The 18,554-nt window shown below is 53.2% G+C and overlaps 1 long non-coding RNA gene across 4 annotated transcripts; it reads left to right on the forward strand.

The window, feature by feature from the left end:
- The first annotated feature begins 1,900 nt into the window (after positions 1-1,900).
- On the forward strand, positions 1,901-18,554 carry LOC123478984 (uncharacterized). 4 transcript variants are annotated; one of them, XR_008426916.2, is made up of 3 exons: positions 1,901-2,299; positions 4,037-4,257; positions 16,680-18,554. It is a non-coding gene; the product is annotated as an uncharacterized lncRNA (long non-coding RNA). The 4 variants fall into 4 exon arrangements; XR_006654420.3 differs by having other exon boundaries at positions 17,604-18,554; XR_006654419.3 differs by lacking the exon at positions 16,680-18,554 and adding an exon at positions 11,231-12,231.

The following is an 18,554-nucleotide window of genomic DNA, read 5'->3' on the forward strand; positions in this document are numbered from 1 at the left end:
AAAGCAGCTCTGCAAAGAAAAGACAAGAACGGGTTTTTGGATGTAGCGGATGCGGAAGAGGGTGCCCCACAGGGCACGTTTCCCATTGCTGTGGCTTTCACTGGCTAAGACTGGTGAAAAACCCCTTTGCCTTTCTGGCCTGAGAAGGGGCCCAGGGTGACAGCGGGTGGGGGAGGGGCGGCATCGGGGAGGGCGGAGGGTTGGCGGTGGCTCAGCAGAGACTGGGCAGGCCTGCCCCCCATCCCCCCACCCTTGCAGCCCCCGGTTTGCATGAAGGGAGAATGGAACGCTGCTATTATCACAGAAATGGAACAAAGAGAAAGGGGCATATGAAAATTGAAACCACATCTACATTTTAAATAAAAGAGGACAGAAAAATAAAATCAAGAGTGTTTTTAACCTTAGAAACCACCATATACCCATAATGGATACTGGAGTCGAAGAAAGAGAGAACAAAAATAATAGAGGCAATAACTACCTAAGAAATATAGGGGAAAAATTTCCAGAAGCAACAGGTTCAAAATTGCCATGTCTTGTCGACTATTCTGAGTAACGAGTAAAAAGAAAGTAACACCAGTATGTTATCATCGACTGTCGTAATACCTGAAATGACCTTCAAATGTTTCAGAAAAAGGTCATATACAATGTAGAACAGTCCTCCAAAAGGCATAAATATCTACATGTCAGCATCAGACTCTGTAAGGGCTCCCTCCCATACACACCCTGATTGGGGGTTGAACCTGCAACCTAAGTACGTGCCCTGACTGGGGATAGAACCAGAAACCTTTTGGTGTGCAGGGCGATGTTCCAACAAACTGAGCCACCTGGCCAGGGCCAGAAGCTCCTTCACATTTCTAAGGGAAGGTTGTTTTCAACTTGGATGAATTATGAACACACAAACACACACCACAGACCACACACACCACACCACACCACACCACACCACACCACACCACACTACTAAGACAGCTGGAAGAAAGAATAAAACCAGTTTTATACATCTAAGGGCTCCCTTAAAAGGTGACTGGAAATTGCACTTAGGCAAAAGAAGTGAGTCATAAAACAGGAGGACAAGGGTCCAGACAACAAGTGCTGACCCAGAACAGAGGGGAGGGACCCCAGGGAACGCAGCCCCCGAGAACTCAAGGTCAGTGGGAAGCTGGTGGCTGCAGCTGGGCGGTTTCAAAGACACGGAATGGACCTGCACACCTGGAGGGACAGCTCTGAACACTCGCAGACGCTCACGCAGGGGCAGCAGTAGATCCGTGGAGCGTTTGTGAAAGGAAACCATAGTCTCAAAGAAAAGTAAGCAAGTGGCGATTAAGGAATTAATTAAGGAGAACAAAAAAGTGTTATGGGGAAGGAAACGTAAGCGCAGCGAGTTTGGCTCAGCAGCCACAGCGTAAACGCTGACTACGGTGCCACAAAACTGCAGGTTAACAATATTGAAAAGGCACCGGGGAAGGGGATGGATGCAAATCTCCGTAGCAGAACAAGTGGGCAGCAAGGTCTCATGTGGACAAATTAAGAAAGGGTCCTCTGCGCACAGCCGGGAGGGCTGTCTTGGCGCCCGCTGGTCCATACTGGACCTTCTCCCCAGGGGTGGTCCAGCGTCTGGCCACAGGAGGGCACCACGAGCCCAGAGAAGCAGCAAAGTCGTCGTTTCTGGTCGGGAGTGTTTTTCGTTACCTCTGGAGAGAAGCGGCTCAAATTGTAAACTGATAGCTCTCCAAACATTGACTCACTGGGAACAGCAGCCTGCTTGCTGCAGGGGAGTGGCCTTACGTTGATAGAACCGATAGCAATACTCTGGGCCACCAGGAACCTCTGGCTGGATATTAATTAACCAGAGAAATCTCTAGGGTGTGGTTAACCTTTGCTCATGGCCAGATCCCGAGGAAGATAAGGACTAGGCAAGTCGTAAGCATTTACAGGATTTCTCGTAGCCCCCAAAGTCCCACAGAAACAACGTGGCTTCCCGGTGGGCTCTAGCAGACGGGACTGATGCGATCCAGTGAGGACTGGGGTGAGGCAGTGAGGCCGCGTCCCCTTGGTGGCGATTAGTTCGACCACGGTAGACCCTTCTGCTGCCCAGCCGTCACACACAGCACCACGAAGCAGTGTTTCTGACCTTCTGCAGCAGAAGTCCTAGAAAGTCCCTCTCCACGAGGTTTGGAGGACCAGTGGCCCAGGGCCGGGCTTCCTCGACTCACGCGAGAAGATCTTCATGAGCAATTTTTCGGACAAACAGCACACCTTTGTGGCATTTCCTCAATTACCGGACCGCATGAGAAGTGTGGTAAGGCTCCAAGATTTCCGGGGCATTCGTTTGTTTGAATAAGACTGTCGGTGACATGAAAACCCCGCCCAAGCGTAAGACAGTGGAGGGACAAGAGTCACTGTGTCCTGGGATCCCATTTTCCTCTGACTTTCCAACTTTCAGGTCCTGGGAGAGCCGCACGGGCCAGGCCTCCTGGGGCTTCCCCGTCCCCAGCTCAAATCCTAGCCCTTCTTGCAGCCTGGTCTTTGGATTCCCTTCCTTTGGGTATTTTGTCACTCTCCCTCATGCGTTAAAGAAGCCGGGGGGGGGGGGGATTGCAGTGACTAATAAATCAGCCGCTCCCCGAGTGACAGTTTTGTTCCACTGATAGTCCCCCTGCACACAGACCACTGACCACACCAGGGGCTGGTGCCACTAGACACCGCGTACCGCAGACCAGCTGCAGTTTGTCCGTCCGTCAGTCTGTCCTGACACTCTCCTGGCAGGGGCACCTTTTGAGCCCAGCTGCCAGGTCCTGACCACTCCCAGCCCCAGAGGAGATGCTGGCCCTGCTCTGGCTGCCGGCATGGCTCACGGATGGCTCTCGGAGAGGCACACGAGGCAGCAACGTGCCTGCCGAAGCCAGTCTTCGTGGGGCTCGGGGCTTTGCTCTCCCAAACTTGAAATCAGCGTGAGTGCCAGGACCCACAGCGGTTGTGCAAACTGATGAAGGTTTGGTCCTGAAGACATCGCAAAGGAGAACTCCAGGTTGTGCACTGTTTGTGTCCCGGACGCTAACAGACGTCGGAGTTAGACGTCCCCTCACAGCTGCCTCACGGCCTTGAGAAAAGCGTGCCAACCACTGAGGCCTCAGTTTCCCCAACTGCACAGTGGGAATAAATAGACTTAAGTCCTAGTGCTGTTGGGCATGCAGGGTAATGAAGGTGCAGGTGCCCGGCACATTGCTCGCCACCTGTTAAATGCTCAGCCAACGGCAGCTGTGGGCACAGCTGAATAAATGAATGGAAGTTAGATGCAACAATTCCACCAAATCAAGATTATGAGGACCTTTTGCAGACTCGTCTTAAATTTAAATATTACTGATAACATAGCATCCAGATTTCATTTAAAAATTTGTTACAAAATAACGTTTTAAAGCACACACACACACACAGGGAATACCACTCTCGAGGACTTCGGTGTGTAGGAATTTTAAGCATCGAATTAAGAAACTGCACGATTTTATGTGCTTTCCTTCTGTGCCTCAGTCTGTCGACTGTGGACACAGATGGAACAGCAGCGTTTTCGGAAGTCCGCTGGGCGCAGTGACTGAGGGAGGAGGCTGTGCTGTGACTTAGCCTGAGGTGATGGGGAGACCCCTGCTGTTGGACTTTTCCCCAGCAATAAGGAGGACATAAGGAACTCAGTAACACTAGAAATAGAGCTCACAGGACCAATAGACATCATATGCACATTCTGCCCCTTTTCAGAAGAGAAATTCTGTAAAGTCAGAAAGTTGTGAAAAGATCAAAAGCATTTCTGTTCACCGTCACCCAGAAGATCCGAGGGCACAAGACGGGTGCCATGTGTTCCAGGATTGCCCCCTCTGCCCCCTCTGCCGCTTCAACACCCACGGCCAAGCATTCTCTTCAAAGTTCTCCTGCCCATTTTAATATGTGCTCCTTGAAACTCAGCAGCCAGGTAGTTCTAGACGTCTTAGTAAGTAGGAAAATGTGGTAAGCTCGTGAAAAAACCTTATTCGATTCTCTCCTGTAGATGAGGGCCAAGGGGTCTGCCGCAACCCTCGGCTTCCTCAGAGACTGAGCTCTGTCTGGAATCCCAGTGAGTGTGCCCCGGCCAGCTGTCCTTGGAGAGGCGGTGTCTCTTGTCCAGCTGCAGCGGATCTGTCCTCTCTCCTCCTTTTGTAGGCTCTCGGCCCCGTACAGCAATCAGTTGGAAGAAGCCTTTTTCCAGCATAAAGAGTGAAGAATAAAAGGGTGAGTAAACGCTTGTAGCTCCCGCTGGAAGAGGCCGTCTCGGGGAACCGTCCTTCGGTTAGGAGATCTCTCTGTAGGTGGCAATAGTCATTGATGGAGAGGACAGCCTGCCAGCCAAACCCGTCAGGGCCGAGTCTCAGCACCTGCGGCCGCTCGGGTGGGCCCTGGGCACCGCTGGGCCGGCCCTGCCCTGGGCAGGTGTCTGCTTTCCTCTCTGTCCCCTAACACCTGCCTCAGCACGCAACACAGAACCAGTGACACTTCCCCAGCTCCCTGTGCCGCTCTCTCTGGTGGGGCTCCAGCCACAAACACAAAGAAGACGCAGCCCCTGACCTCGGGAAGCTTAGTGTTCAGTGCAGTTGTCAACTTCAAGTAATCTAATTTCCCCATTTGACATTTTCTCCCAGGATGGTTGAGGGGCAGAGAGGGAGTTCTGGAGCTGGACCACCTGGGGCTTGCATTTCCACTTCCTTTGAGTGTGGCCTTGGGCAAATTACAGAAATGGTCTCCCCCTCAGTTTTCATCACAGCTAGTGGGCATTTTCCAAGGGTTTTGCTTTTTCCACTCGCTTATTCTGCGAGGTTGGGCTGTTACTAGCCTGTGCTCCCGGCTCCCCGATTTAAAGCAGGTCAAGGACACAATGTGAATGCTCTGTGTGTCTCTGCCCTAATCACTGCCGGCCGGACGGAGGTGGGTCTGTTCCGGGAGCAACAGAAAGAAACTAAGTAACTGGCTCCGAGCTCTGTAGTAAACAGGTGAGGACATGCCTGTTACGATGGTGGTGGTGATTATAGAAGACTGTGGTTTGAATCGGACATTTTAAAAATAAGGATCTTCCTCAATCTAGAAACCCAGAACTGGGTATGAAATTTGAATGTTTAACATGTTCGCGGATGAATTTGGTTTTTGTCATGATGGACAATCGCCACTGCACGTGACACTTCGCAGTGACTAGAGCCCTCCCGTGAAACCCTGTTTTCCCCCGGGGAAGGAACCTTAGGTCCACACAGCTCAGCAGCGGTTTTGACTGTCTTCCTCAGAACGCCTCCCTGCTGCTCTCTCTTGCTGGTGTCCGATTTCAGTCCCGGTGCCAAACGGCACAGGAAGTGCCAGGGCATTCTTCAACGGGAGCTGTCAAAGTCGACACTTGCTAAATTACATATTTCTGCTCAGAACAAAATAAGGGAGTTTAAACGTGAACTGGGCGTCTTAGTCACAAAGCCCCTGCACCTGCGGATGTTGCCCAACCGAGGCAGGCGGGGGCAGGGCGCGCACCAAGGCCCGTTTCTGTGACTCATGCTAAGGTCATACTTCGTTTCCCCAGAAAACGGCCTCCTCCCCAAATCAGCGTCACGCCCATTTCCCCCTAACTTCTTACTCTCCTAGGGCCTGTGGACAACCCTTCTGGACTGTGCCCACCTACCCCTGGCCAGCCTTTGAGCCAGGGCCCCGTCCTCAGGCGGGCGGGCAACTCCCTCGGAGCTGCCCAGAGGCAGAACAAGGAGGCAGCTTTGTTTTTAAGTTCTTTGGTCAGAAGTGGTTACGACGGCCAGTCCTCTGGGCTCACGCCGCCGCTGCAGAGCGGCTGCCTGGACGAGGGCGCATCACAACTGCAGACGTCCTTCTTCCTCGTCGCTCTCCTCATTCTCGCGAGGGTCGAGCCGTGCGCACTCTGTGGACACCTTCTGCTCGCCTGAGTTAACCGTCACGCACTTCGCGCATCCACATGTCCTGCAGCCGTCCGCCACGGCGGCGAGATTCTCGAACACGGGGCAGTCAAAAACATTACGCACTCCCGAGGCTGCAAACCTTAAGAAACAGATGTGTTAACTTTAATTAAATCCTCAAACTATGCCATTGACTCTGAGGGCCTCAGGCCTCACCGCTTGGCAGCCGGTTCTCTGAGGCACATATTTGTGGTCTGACCTATTAAAGAAACAAGAGGCCCAAAATGGAGTCACTTCTGCTAAGTCCCACCACAAATAATTACTAAACTAATTGCAGTTTCAGCCTCTCTCGGCGGTGGAATTTTAAACCAGTGCTGAACTAATTCAAGCAGTCTGGAGGCTTTGCTAGAAATAAACGGAAAGATTTGTTCAAGGGTCTTAGAGTGTACGAACAGGGAGCACAGGTAGGCAAAAACCCAGAAGTGTACTGGAGAAGACAGAAGAGCTGAGTTCTTACAGTGAGAAGCCCCCCCCCTCGAGAATAACCCCGCCTGCGTCCTCAGCCTAGGACTGGCCCAGGACGGCCATTAGTCAGGCGTCAGGAGTCTGGGTGAGGGATGCCCGTGTGGCAGCAGAAGCCCCGTCCCTCTCTCCGACACAGTAAAGAATTACAGATCGGCAGGTGCAGCAGCTGTGACCAGGGTCCACTTGGGACGCGTACGTTCTCGTGGAAGAGAACAGGCCTGGCTGAGGTCGGGGAGACAGGCGAGGTTCGGGCCAGGCAGGGGGAGGCAGCCAAAAGGCCAGGTCTGGTGTCCTGAGGATTTCTTAGTTGGCCGGATGGAGGGAGCGGGAGTTGCATGTCCGTTGACGGTACAGTGGTGCCAGTTTTCCCTGGGGGACGTGACCACCCCAACGTAGGTACGTGTGGGGATCTGTTAGCCTGAGTCCTTATCTCGCTCCAGACCCCATTTGTTCCTCTTGTTGTAACACAGATAGGGGACAGGAGGCAATTAAAGTTGGGGCAGTCACCCAGAGTTAGTTACTGGCTCTTTCTATAAACACTAGGGACCCCTCCTAAAACAGGCAGTGACCAGAGGTGGGCAATTAACCAAAGTTGTGTTATGTGCGTCTTCTTTGGGCACTGTGAGCCCCCACCCCCTTCCAGGCCTTGGGGTGAATACAGAGTTTCAAAGCCTTTCTTTCCCAGACCTTGGAAACGATACATAGAACTTCAAGGACATCCCTCCTCCAGTGCTGACATAGTGATTCTTGTGGTGTTGGAACACCTGGCACTGTTATCCGACCAGGACTGCTGAGCCAGTGGGCAAGCCGCGCCTCCCTCCTCCTCCCTGCCTCGGTTTACCATCCATCCTACCTAAGACCAGGAGGTCTGGTCACAGGCTGTGGGCTGGATACCTGAGTCCTTCGGGGGCAAGCCGAGGGTGAGGTGCATCCAAGACCAGAAGGTTAAAAAAAAGTTTAAGTCTACAGGCTAGTTACAGTAAGAAGAGTCTTTCTTCCTGCCTCAAGCCTCATGATGTTAGTAATTTTAGCAGCTTAGTTAAAGTGAGTTTATTTTACGAACTCCCTATCTTCACTCTTCTCACCAGTTTGGAATTTCCTGGTCAGCACTAGGGAGGGAACCCGCCGGGTAGGGCCCCTCAGTTCCCCTAAGTGAGGCTCACGAGGTCTGAAAGGCTCACGCTTTCACTCCCTCGTCCTGCCCTCTCTCTGCCCACCAAAGCCTCCCCTTCCACCCACTCGTCCGGGCGACCTCGGTTGTCGGGTGGGCGGCACCTGCATGTTCAGTACAGCCAGTTAGATCTGCACACTCACTCGCTGAGTTTGGTTCTTTAACACACCTCCTGTGAGCACTGAACTTACCACCTAGGGGATGAATGTCTTTGATTTGTGTGCATTTTCTGTAACCATATCTACAAACATTCTGATTTTGACCACGGAAAGTTCTTGTGTGAGCATCACTGGTTTCCGGAATGATGGGGTTCTTTCTACCTTACTATCTCCACGTTTCTCGACACGTCGAACGGGGAACTATCCCAAGGCAGCCCCTGGGCCACGTCATACTTTCCGAATCACTAAGGAAATGCCGGCACCACTCGACCTCCATTCCGTTGGTGGGAGTTGTTTGTGTGAGTGCCCCTCCCTGAGAAAACGGGTGGGGTTATCTGCTCTTCTGAAAGTCATCCAGGCAGGGTGGTGCCTTCATTCAAAAACACGCCAATCATCCTGAGATGGTATTTAATTTATTTTCAGCATTTGATTCATTAAGTAATTAAATTATTTTTTAATGTATTGAGATAGTCAGGGGACCAAGATTCTCGTCACTCTTCTCCAAAGTTTTCCACCTCCAGCTACCACTGAGTTTAAAGGAAGTGGATGCAGTAAAGAAGCAAAAAATGCAAATGCCGTGTTTCCAAATTGACCAGCGATGCAGATACATGCACTGACGTAAAATTAAACTCAGAAACCACACACAGCGACACACTGGAGAGGGACTGGGGGCCAGGGCCAGGGCGGAGAGCACCCCCGGCCGAAAGGACGAGAACCTCGCTGAGGACAGAGCACTGAAAGCAGAGCGTGTACCACCAGCAGTGAGAACCACAACGCCTGCTCCGCACCCTCCGTCACACTGGGCAGCTTTCACCTCCCGCCTTATCGATCAGAACAAGAGCCCAATCTGTCATTTTTCCTAAGAGAGACGTGAGAGCCCGCCCAGGTTCACACAGTGAGGGTCTGACCCGGTGCAAAGTCCCTGTGACCCACCCCGGACGCGGAAAGGCTGGCGCAGGAGCCAGGAGGAGGCCCATGCAGATTTAGGAGCAGAGAGTGGGGACGAAAGAAAATAATCCTCTCTCCTCACTGTGGAATTCTGTGTTGTCAGGTATTTTAGAGGCGTTTTGATAAAACTGGCAGAGGTCTAGAGGAGTAATTTTTTTAAAAAATGCAGCCTCACTCCCACAGGCTGCTGACCCTGTGGGTTCTTCTGGACCGTCCTTCCTGACCTGATTTTTTGACCTTATGCCTGTTACGTGGAAGGCTCTGAACTCAGAATCCACGCACAGGCTCTGATGCTGTGCTCGGTTCTGCGTCGGTCATTCACCCATCGGACTTTTCTTGGACCGGTGGCCTAGGTGTGGTGTCACCGGCCCGAGCATGCAGGTCAGCCCTGCTCTCAGGCACCGTCTGCCACCCCTCCGGGCCCGCACGCCCTACTGCTGGCTCTCTCCCAATGCACGTGGCCCTCTCGGCCTCTCTAGACTTCAGTGGTTCTTTATCTTTAACCCGCTTCCTTCCTTCCCCTAGTGGGTAGCTTCTACGCACTATTCCCCTTCGGCTCCAGCCGGGGGTGCTCTCAGAGCCCTTCTGTGGCTGCTCTTCCCTGACACCTCAGTTACCAAAATGCACAGGTGTCCTTCCCTGCTGCTCACCTTTGCCCCAGCACCCCCCGAACAGACTGTGCACGGAGCCCAAGACCCCCGCAGAGCTTCGGTAATGCAGCAAAAACCAAGAGCATAGTAACTAATGAATGCGTTGGTTCCCCTCTGTGCCGATTGCTGTCTTCTTGTTCGTCCAGCTGTGATTTCTGTGACCTGTCCAGTCTCCCTGCAATCATTCTCTCTCTCTTTCTCTCTCTCAATCTCCCCCTGCCCCGCCCCCCCCCCCCCCCAGACCCTGACTAATCACTTGCCAGCTCTGTGACTTACGGCAAGTTGCTTCTCTGGGCCTGGGTTCTCACATGTGAGGGGGTTACAGAGACACCCCCCTCCCAGCCTCGTCATGTGCACAGCCTCCCCGAGGAGTCTCAGACGGTGTTAGTGAGTGTCAACTCTACCTCCCAGGCCACTGTCTCAGAAGAACCCAAGTCAAGAACTTACTGGGGGTTCTAGCTGGGGACATTCATTGTCCAGCTGTGACGCTACCCTCCACACTTTAGAAATTGCCTTTCCCTCCCAAGTACCTGACGGCAGAGGAACTTCGACGGAATAGGACGCACAGCGGAGGCCCTGCCGATATGGTCTCGCCTCGAAGAGTGTCCGGGCCTCCGTGGGCTGCGCCCGTGGCACCTGCTCCCCTGTGCCTGTCACTCGGGCCACCGGAACCTCTTCTATACCCAGGCCTCTCAACGGTACTGAGCCCTTTGGTACATACAAACTGTCCTGATACCAGTGTGAGCGAATGACTTATATTTTCAACCTGGAGACTCTGGAGAGTGGACGGGGGCTACTCACAATTGCACTTGGACAGCAGGTATGAACTGGGATTTCCGGGCAAACCCGGATGATGGCCGCCCTGCCTTTAGCTGCCAGCTTTCCGTGTTGTTGGTGAAGCCGCCATGCCTGTGGAAGGCCCAAGTGATTTCTCCTCAAGTGAACGTCATTAGCTTTCAGGGGTGTTTTCTTATGTCACCGGCCTTCCAGCATACAAGACCCCCACCAGGACGACCACATTTGGTTACTGGGAACCGTAAGGGCGAGATGATGTTCGCCTTTCCGAATGCAGCGAGCCGCTGGCCGCCGAGCAGGAACGAGGTCTGTCCCAGGTGTCAGGTTAGACCCAGGATGGCTATGGGCCAACGCGAAGTGAGGCCCCCCAAGCAGCAGGAGCAGCTCCCTGGCAGCCGCAGGAGCTACTCGGCGGAGGGCCCCTCGGGGGTAGCTCTGCTGGCCGCTCACTTCCCAGCAGTGCCTCGCGTGGCCGCACTGACTGAGGAGAAAAGACGGAAAGTGGGGTGAATCTGACTTACGACCCTGTAACCGGGTGAGCGGTCTGGGGACAGCCAAGTGCGTGCGGTGGCCTCCCTCACGTCACGAGAGTGTCAGCCTTCTCGTAACAGGGGAAGCAGGTGCTGCGTGGCATTTGGAGGTGAGCCAGAGAGACAGGAGGAGACCGTGCCCGAGGCCGTTCTGGTGGGAGAACGCTCCGGCGTGCGGGATGACACCTTGCCTCGTGCACCTGAGAGCTGGGCCTTCACGCTCCGAGGCGCGTGGGTGGGGCCCTGCCTTCATATACTGCATGTTTGGAAGCCATGTTGTCCCGTGTTGTCGGGCCAGTGGAATCCTTCCAAAGGAAAGGACCAGCTAGAACTTATTTCTGTGAGAAAATAGTGCAGATGTCAGAAATGATAGGTCTCGCAGCGCCAACTGCAGGTCTTAGGCATTCTCACGGGGGAAACACGGGCTCTAGGCCCCGAAAATTTTAGAAGCCCATGTTAACACGGGTTGCAACTGACAGATAATTTTAACGCAGCTTTAATCACAACACGTGTCCTCACAAACTGGCAGGGAAACTCGAAGTGGATCAACGATACGAACACGACAAGCTGACCACAGCACTCCAGCTCCTGGGGCTGCGGCTCTGAGGCCAACCATCCGAAAACTCAGTCCCTGGGAGGAAGAGCAGCGGCTCCCAGGTGTCAGTCCGTCTGCCCGACGACAGGGAGGCAGCCCGGGCCACGAGGCCTCGTCAGGTGGGCTCCCCGGGTGCGTGCCTCCATGTGCAGGGCCCTGGCTGCGTGTGCAGTGGGGTGGGGATTCCCTACGGTTGTGCACATGTTTGCACACTGTTCTAGGGGGCGGTCATCAGACTGTGACTCAGGAGTTACTGGCCAGGACTCCCCACCCCCTGGAATGAGTCCACCTGGGGCAGCTCTGGACTTCCCAGAGCTGCCATTGCACAGCGTCGACCAGCTCTGTCTCACCCAGCCTGCCATGGCGCGGAACGGGGGCCCCGGCCAGCTTGGAGTCTGCTTGAGACAGGTCAGGAGAGGGGGAAGTCCGGGGCCCGGGGCCTGGCCCGTCGGCCGTGGTTCTGTTGTGTCGTTTTTGTTGTCCGCGTCAGGTCTCACTTGAGAGCCTCGGTTCCTCCCTCTCAGCCAGAGCAGGAGGCTGTTCGAGCCTGATTCAGAGAGTCAGGAACACAGGGCCGCAGATGTCACTGGAGATGCTGGGAGGTGACAGAGACAGGCAGGCCCCCATGAAAGGGTTGGGCCGAGAAGCCTGCTAGCCCTACAGTCGTTTTTGAAGCACTGTTCTGTGCTTCTCGTCTCTATTTCTGTGCCGCGTTTGTCCTTCAGAAACCTAGCGGCTCGAGCTCCGGTCCCTCGGCTTTGCGGTCGCTCTGACAGGTGGTCGGTGTGGAAAGGAGGCACGGTCTGCGGCCTCTGTGTGTCCCTCAGAGCTCACAGCTTTCTGGCTGAGTGGTGGGACAGGCAGCCGCCCCTCCCCGCAGCCTCCCAGCCCCGCACAGCATGGTCTGCGTCCTACACTTTGACTTTGACTCTGGGTTGCAGGTGCACATGCGCGAGCCACACAGGGTTCAACGGGGGAAACCATATCCTCCACCCGAGAGTCTGCCAAGCACTTCAGCATCTGGCTTCAGGAGCAAAGACTCCTGAACAGAGTGAGATGAGAGCTTGGACTGGGCCCTGACTCACCACTTTATTCTTTATTTTTTTAAGATTTTATTTATTTTATTTTTAGAGAAGGGAAGGAGAAAGAGAAGGAGAGAAACATCCATGTGTGGCTGCCTCTCGCGCACCCCTGACTGGGGACCTGGCCAGCAACCCAGGCATGTGCCGTGACTGGGAATCGAACCAGCGACCCTTTGGTTCACAGGCCGGCACTGAATGCACGGAGCCACACCAGCCAGGGCTGACGCACTTTAAATGAACTCTATAATTTCAGTTACCAAAAAATCTCATGAAAATACCACTGTTACTTTTAGAGGACCCATACTAAAAATAAACCAAGAATGAACAGGGAAAGCAACCTAAACTGTACCTTATATTTAAAGACCAGATTGCTCGCTGAGCCAATGGGTGTAAGCAGTGTTGTTTCTGCCTCTGGGCCACTGTTTTATCTGCAGACCTGCTCCCAGTGCCCTGGAGGCTTTGTTTCAGAGCAGGAAGTAGTCTAAGCTACATGCATGTTACCGAGTGTGTGAGGCCAGGCCTCGTGAACATGTTCACGTTCCTTTTTGTTCATGCAGCTGTCGACGTCAGTCTCTGAGGACGTGATAATTTGCTTGTCGTTGTTCGTCGGCCTTTCTCTTGTACGTGTGGGGAACAACCTGAAGAGTTTGAGTTTCCTTCTCTATAATTAACGAAAGCATAAAACAAATCATTTGGCTTCCTGAGGAAACTGTTATTACCACTAAAAAGAGGCGGGGGGGCCTTTTCTAAGATGCGACCAATGTCAAGAGCATTAAACAACAGAACTTCCAGATTGTTTTGGCATCACATAAAGAATGTTAATTGCTATTTTCTGGTTTGGGTCCCCCAGGTTCCGCAAGATTTGGTAGCAGTTATATTTACAATTCTTGCTTGTCGTTCTTTCATAACTAGCAGCCTTAGATGTCGGGGTCCCCCCACCCTGGGTGGCGGGACATTCTCTGACTCTGCATCTCTGCATGTTCATATCCGCCACGTGGCCCTCAGCCCCTTCCCGGCGCCTGGCGACTTGTGGGTGGGTGGCTGAAGTTAAACAAGATGTGGCTGCAAATGACCAATGGGGCACAGCCCAGACACACGCACTTGAACTTTCTTGGGCCTGAACTCCCTGAACCTCAGTGTCACACCTCCCCTCACACACCTGCCACTTTGGGGCTTTTTTGTTGACTTGGGTCCCCCATGGTCTCATTCTGCCTGCGGCTCTGGCGACCTGGCACTTTCCCATGACTGTCCCCCCTTCACTTTGTGGGCGATCTGTCCCCTCCCTCAAGCTGGCGCCTTCGTGAACTCCACCGTCAGCCTCACAGTGTCTCTGCCTCCGCTACCCAGGCGTCTCCCCGGGCCCCCAGGCCCCTCAGGCTCTAACGGGCCCCTCTGACACTCCCCCCGCCCACCCACGGAGCAACCCCTCTCGCCTCACGTCCTGACTTCAAGTTCAGCTTGGTTCCTCAGTGCTTGAAATGCCTTTGAACACTGCGGTTAATGACTCTCTGTATTCGAAGAGCATGATGTTCTGCCACATGCTTCCCGAGGTTGTGATACAGGCACCCAGTGGTGCAGCCTGTTCTGAAGATAGGGCCAAAATCCTGAGAAGCTGCATGATTTCTTCAGGGGAGAACGCCTACTGATGGACAGCGACAACCAGGGCCCTCACATCTTACTTCGGAAGGAAGGTCAGAGAAGAGGGAAGATGCTCTTTTGTGGCTTTAATGGTGGAGGAAGCGACCGAAGGCCAAAGCGTGTGGGCCACCTTTAGAGCAGAGAGAAGGCCCACCAGGAGACCTTCCCCACCAGCCTGCAGAAGGAATCCAGTTCTGCGGACTCATTTAGACTTCTACGTAAGCTAGTACAGCTGTTTTAAGTCACCAGGTGTGTGGTGCTTTGTTTTAGCAGCAGTAGGAAACCACTGCGACCACACACCCACATTTCCTGGCGTCTGTGGTGTGAACTGTGAACCCACACTCGGCACAGGACGTGCCCCTCTGACGCTGAGCCGGAAGATGCGCCCGCACTCCAGCCTGGCCCGGAAAGAGGCCAGGCCTCTGAAGGGGGCCCCGCCCCTGGGCTGAGTCTTCGTTTAAGGACAGGGTGGCTATCAAACCGTTTGATGTGGCTCTTTCACACCACATGGAGGCAGGTGCCCCGTCACTGACCCCCAAGGGTCCTCCTGTACCCTAATAAGCTGTGCTTTAAGGATGAAAACCAGTACCAGTCTGCTTGACTGGACTATTAACTCAACGGCTTTAGCGAGTTTCCGACAGGCTCCCCGACGCGGCTGCAGAGGCAAAGTGCTGTGGAAGGTGGGCAGGAAAGTGCTGGCCACGCTCCCTGGTCTTGGAGCTGGGACAGGGAGGGAGGGGGAGAGAGCTCCTCAGAGGCAAGGAAAAGCCCCCCATGCTGCCCTCACCATCCCCATAAACCGCCCCCCCCCCAAGGCTGCTGCAGTCCCCTCCTCCCTCAGGAGCACCAGCAGGTGATGGAGCCCCACGTGGCCCCAGGCCTCCTGGCTTCCCCAAGAGCCACCCTGTGGGCCAGAAATAGGAGCCAGCGGTCTGTGCACTGGGGGTCGGCCAGCATCTAGGTCTTTAAGAAAAACCGTCTCAAAATCAATAAACTTCCTCCTGAAGGACAAAATAAATTATTAAACTTTGCAGTTTTCTCTAAAAGTACACCTCTGTCCAGGTAATTTATTATTTGCCTTCCTGTTTAATTAATATCCAGTTTAATGTTTGGTTTCTGGAACTTCCTCGTCCCCTTGATTCAGAGGGTGACATAGTGTCACTTGAGTGTGACTCTACTGAGTGTCCGCTGTGTCTCCGGAGGTCGCCTGTCACTTGGCCCCCAGGGCACAGAGGCAGTCGTTGTCTTTCCTCAGTAGCCCCTTCCCTTCTCCGCACGGCCTTGGACAGAACGGTCACGCTTTCCTCAGGTCCGTAAGCCGCACCTGCCCTCTCAGCACGAGCTCCAGTGCCGTGAGAAATGCCAGTGCGTGGCGCACAGCCGTGCCTATTGAAGACTGGCCTCGGCGCCACGCCTGGGAAGCTTCATAGACAGAATCGTAAAAAGCGACTGCAATTCGACACCAATGTCTTCTGCGTTCAGGTTAAAACGTCAGCATTTGAACTATTAGCTCGAGATTGATCACACTGGGTTCCTGGGAAGAACAATGTGGCCCCTGGTCGATGGCTGGCTTCCCCCACAGTATTCCTGAGAAGTCTTGTGTTGGCTTCGGTGCCCACCGGGTTGTGTGGCGTCCTGTGCAGCTCGGGGGCTTCTGGGGCGAGAACGGGGGGCCTGGCCTCTGCAAGGGCCTCGCTCCGCCCTGGACGAGGGCTGCATCTTCTCTGCCCTGTCCTCTCAGCCACAGCACCCCACGTCCTGCTCGCAGCAGCCGGGCCTTACCTGCTCCCGGACCAGGAAAAGCCTGTTTGCTTGTTTCTTGTTTTCTGAAGTTCAAAGCTGCCTCAGAGTGATTACAAGAAAGAGAAAGAGAAACTAGTGAGAGTTCAGAGAAAGGCAACCACAGTGATGGCTGAACAGGAAGAGAAAACTTTAAAGAAAGTTTCTACATGAAATACTTCCTTGTCGTTATTGAAACGGGTGTTTATAAGGAGATATTGATCTGTTTCCCCAATGTTTATGAAAATCAGGGGGAGGAAATAAGCTCACGGCAAACCAGAGGCATGCTAGCAGGCCAGGGGAAAGAATGTTGAGCTTTCAGTGACTGCTGGGGTCACAGTCCTGTCTCAGCCTGTGGTGAGTGAGGAGACATGCTGGAAAATGTAGCCCCAGACAATAAGAATTTAACGAATATACCGTGTGGTTTCCACTTGTTCCAATATTGAAAGGCATTTGCTCCGAGTTACCAACCAGGTTCTCTGTGAGCAAGGCCTGTGGGTCTTTGCAGGTGGTGACGGGGACTCATTCCGCAGGGCGCTGGAAAAGTTGCACAGCAAATGAGTTAAATGGATTTCTTCAGCATAGACATTCTCAGATGCTTTAAAGTGCTGTTTTGCATCCTGAGTTACAGAAAGGACAATTTCAGAGGCGATTTCACAGACTTCTCTCACGACGGAACCCGTAACTCCTGCAGACATCTCCTACTTCAGTTCGGCAGACTACTGGGGAAGAAAACTCTCCTTTTCCTGGAGTCCAGGGTTAAATAAAAGGCCCTTTGCAACATGACTTTAATTTAGGACCCAGGAAAGTTGGAGAAGTCTCATTTACTTGGGGCCCAATTATTTTGTGTCCTAACCAAAATACTTGGTCAACACTCTTTCCAGGCATTTCAACCCTGACCTGGCCTGGCCTCCAGGGCCCTCTGGAAACTGGCCGGCCACCCCCGCATCTTTCCCTGGACCTGCCCAGGGCCTCCTTCTGCTGAGCCCTGCAGGTTTCAGAGCGGACCAGATGGAAACCCGTAGAAGGAGGTGTGCGCACAGCAACTGCACCTTGAGAAAATGCCGTAGGAAAGCGGAAGGAGTCTCTGTAATTAGCAGTAAGAACTGGAGACTGCGCAGGGAGATGGCCTGCCACACACGGGGTCCCTGGAGCCTGGGGGGTCGCCCCACTCTGGGGGGGTGGCAGAGCAGAGCGAGGGGAGGAGGGAAAGGCTGCCTGGTGCACCCCGTCTAGCACACAAATCTTACAATGGAGCAAGGTCTGCATCGTCCTCACTCAGGGGGCTTTCATTTTCTCTCAACTAAGACTTATGTCCTCTGACAAATTCCCAGGCTACAGAAAGTCCCTGAGGCATGTTCTGTGTAGCACCTGGGCTGCAGGTGACTCTGACTTCCACAGTTAAAATGTCACAACAAACACGAGTGGAGTAAGGTCAGCGATGCCCCATTACAGGGTTTACTGGACCAGGCCTGCTTCTGCCTATGTCCCCTGGTCTCTCTGCACAAGAATCCAATTGTGCGGATAAGCTAATAAAGCTTTAAAGTAGAGGAACAATTTCCATTATTTGGATTTTCAAAGTAAAGAAAATAGTTTATAGATCCCTCACATTACTCCTGAGGAGCTCAAACACCCTGGGCGCCTGGGTTGGAAATCCCTCTCCCGGGACATGTGTTTGCTCTTCACAGCAGGAGCCCGCCCGGGGCAGCCCCTGGCCCCACCGCCAGGGACCCTCACTTCCTCCTGCTGTCGCTGTTGGTTTGGATGGCTTCCCCTGCCTTTCCCCAGCCGTCTCGCTCCTTCCCCAGGTTACAGCCACAGAAGAGGCGAAGCTTCCTTAACGGCAAGACCAACGCAGGACACAGCTGGTGGTTGAGGAGCTGTGTCTGCCGCCACACGCCGAGCCGGGCACACGGCAAACGTCGCAGAGTTGCGTTTGGACCTCTGTTTTCTTTCAAGGAGCCTTTCTGTGGATCTCTTTGTGGGCAAGTTCATTTTCCTGCGTGCTAGGAAAGTGTAAGAAACATCCTCCTTCAGCCAACCGTGCTCCTGGCACCGGCTGGGACGGCAGATGTGCGCCCACCTCGCCCAGCCTCCTCACTTTGCAAGTGGGACCCCGAGCACAGGAGAACGCAATTCCCCGGCTCAAAGTCACACAAGAACTCCCTGCAACCAGGTGACGCCACAGGTTGTCATCCAGACTAGGTGTTCAGTCAAGAAAAGGGGTGGGATCAGTAATTACGTCAGAACAAAGGGTATGAACTCGCACTGTGCCGGAGACCCTGGCCACACAGTCGGCCACCGGGGGCACCAGGCGGCAGGAAGAGAGAGAGACACTTCGGAGCAATGACCCTGCTGAAAATGAAAATGGGTTTTGGTGGAGAAAATAATTTATATTTTCTTTCACCAACTCAGCTGAAAAATTATTTTCAGGTTTATGCAATTTACTGTAATAAATTTTGGACTCATTCTTCATTAGTATTACTATAACATCATAGATCTGCATTATTATAACTAGAAAACAACAAAGCAATTAGGTAATAATGTCGTTTTTCAAATTCTCCTGCTTGAGTAAAAGGATCAGAGAATTCGTGCATCATGATTGGAACTTAATAATTTTGAAAGTTAAACTTTATACTTTGCTTTCACAACAGATTCAGGGATATGCCATTATCCTTATGTGAAAACAGATTTTAAGTTTTATAAATGAAAATATGACAATGTAATTAAACATCTGATTATGGAGTGAAAATAAAACA

This window comes from Desmodus rotundus, chromosome 5 (genome assembly GCF_022682495.2).
Source record: "Desmodus rotundus isolate HL8 chromosome 5, HLdesRot8A.1, whole genome shotgun sequence".
Taxonomy (NCBI): domain Eukaryota; kingdom Metazoa; phylum Chordata; class Mammalia; order Chiroptera; family Phyllostomidae; genus Desmodus; species Desmodus rotundus.